Source organism: Saimiri boliviensis, chromosome 2 (assembly GCF_048565385.1).
Source record: "Saimiri boliviensis isolate mSaiBol1 chromosome 2, mSaiBol1.pri, whole genome shotgun sequence".
Lineage (NCBI taxonomy): Eukaryota > Metazoa > Chordata > Mammalia > Primates > Cebidae > Saimiri > Saimiri boliviensis.
In genome coordinates, this window is record NC_133450.1 from 136,776,148 (window position 1) to 136,778,586 (window position 2,439).

The window sequence follows — 2,439 nt, forward strand, 5'->3', positions numbered from 1 at the left end:
AGTGAGACGAGTTATTAGGTCTCTCAGCAGAGTGATTTGGACAAGGGAGAGGCTCCACAGCTGTCCTCTTTCCACAGTTGCTCAGAGCGATTGTGGGTGAGACTGGAGAATAGCCCAGGTGGGAGAGTGGCCGTGTGCAGGGAGGAGGTGACCTGGTGAGAGACCCAAGCATCTAAGATCACCTCACCCTCGACTTCCACACTGCATTTCAATAGAAGTAAAGGCTGGCCGACCGGGCGCCACCTTATAGATGGCAAGCATGGCGTGGGGGAATCTTTCCGGAAGGCGTTCTTTTAACTTAAATGAGTTCAAGCCCCCACCCACACCTACTCCATGGACCAAGACCCTTTCCCATGTAATTTCTAGAACGGTAACCCCAAGACCCTTTCACGTGTCATATCTGGAGTTGTAAGCCTCTGTAAAGCCGGGCTTCTGATTGTTAGAGGAGCTTGGCCATCAGGCAGTTACGCCGCCTTGCTCTAGCGCGCCCTCTGCTGGTGGCCGGGGCACTGCAGGGCCCTCGCGCTCACAGCGCTGGCGGAGGCTGCGCGCCCTCTGGTGGCCGTCCCTCTGCACCACTTGAAGTCGGAGAGCAGAGTGTTCAGTGCCATTGTTCTGGAAATGGAAACTGACATGAAGCCCACTAGCCCGTGTGTTTATAAAAAGGAAGAAGGGACAATTAATTGGAAACCATAGGAATGAAATAAACATGGATGCACGTTTTACAACGGATGAAAAAATTCATTCAACATAGTCTTTGCACTTAAAATGCAAAACCGTCAGAGGCATCTTAACCGTAATGACTTTATTTTAAATAAAAGCTTTAGAAAAGGCTAAATCTGGGCAGGGTGCAGGGCTCACGAATGTAATCCCAGCACTCTGGAAGGCCAAGGCGGGAGGATCACTTGAGATCAGGAGTTCAAGACCAGCCTGGGAAAATATTGAGATCCTCATGCCTACAAAAAATATAAAAATTAGCTGGCATGGTGGCTCGTGCCTGTGGTCCCAGCTACCCAGGAGGCTGAGGTGGAAGGATCGCTTGAGCCCAGAAGTTTGAGGCCACATTGAGCCAGCCATGATCACACCACTGCACTCAAGCCTGGGAGACAGAGTGAGACACACACTCTCTCTCTCTCTCTGTCTCTCTCTCTCTCTCTCTCTCTCTCTCTCTCTCACACACACACACACACACACACAGATTAAATCTGTCAGATCATATATTTAGGGATTGAGCACCTTTGGTTATAAAATATTTATGGTTGCAGGAACAAGTTAATAACTAAATAAAGACCCAAAACTTATAAAAATATACCAGTACTTTAAGCCAAAAGTATTCTTAATTTAAAAATAAATTTTAAAGGTAATAGTACACTAATAAATTATTGTTAAAATCAATAGTAATAAAGAAAAGTAGCAATACTAATAGCCTGACACAAACTGATTACAATCCTTCATAAGAGACAACACTATTCTTAATAACCTCTATAAACAAATATTAAGTAATTCTGTTTGTACGTTAATGTCTGGCCATCAGCATGGCTAACATGGTGAAACCCAGTCTCTACTAAAAATTAAAAAAAAAATAGCTTTGCACAGTGGCAGTATCATAGCCAATGAGGTTTATCTGAGGTGCAATTATGGCTAATTGAAAACTTTTCCCAATACCCCACAATGATGACTGAAAATATAGTCGGCGTTGGCAATTTTTGGAAGTTTCTACAGGAATGGAATTTTAAAAATTAAAAAATAAAAATAAATTAAAATGGAAAAGAAATACAAAAAGATTAGCTGGACATGGTGGTGCACACCTGTAATCTACCTAACTTGGGAGGTTGAGGCAGGAGAATCCTTAAACCCAGGAAGCAGAGGTTTTAGTGAGCCGAGATCATGTCATTATGACAAGAGTAAAACTCCATCTCAAAAATTTTTTTTTTTTTTTTAAACAGGTGCGTTCCTCCTCTTGCTTTCTGAGGACTCCCTGCTCCGTCACTTAGTAGTGGCTAAGAAACTCTTTTAACATCACTAGACTTTGCGACTTGCCGTAAATTCCATTTCGTGTGAGATCCAAAATCCTGTTGCTGGGGCCTGGGACAAGAACCCTCTTCTGGAGACAAAATTATACTAATTCTTTTCTTTTTTTTGAGACAGTCTTGCTCTGTTGCCCAGACTGGAGTAAAATGGCATGATCTCGGCTCACTGCAGCCTGTGCCTTCCAGGTTCAAGTGATTCTCCTGTTTCAGCCTCTTGAGTAGCTGGGATTACAGGTGCCTGCCACCACACTGGCTAGTTTTTGAATTTCTAGTAGAGACAGGCTTTTCCAATGTTGGCCAGGCCAGTCTCGAACTCCTGACCTTAGGTGATCCACGTGTCAGCTGCCTAAAGTACTGGGCTTATAGGTGTGAGCTACCTTGCCTGGCCGGCTTGTATCCTTGGTGATTG

General features: G+C 44.2%; 1 non-coding gene across 1 annotated transcript; it reads left to right on the forward strand.

The window, feature by feature from the left end:
• Positions 1–1,584: 1,584 nt before the first annotated feature.
• Positions 1,585–1,725, forward strand: LOC141583817 (U4 spliceosomal RNA). The gene has a single exon (XR_012516713.1). It is a non-coding gene; the product is annotated as a U4 spliceosomal RNA (small nuclear RNA).
• Positions 1,726–2,439: the final 714 nt, after the last annotated feature.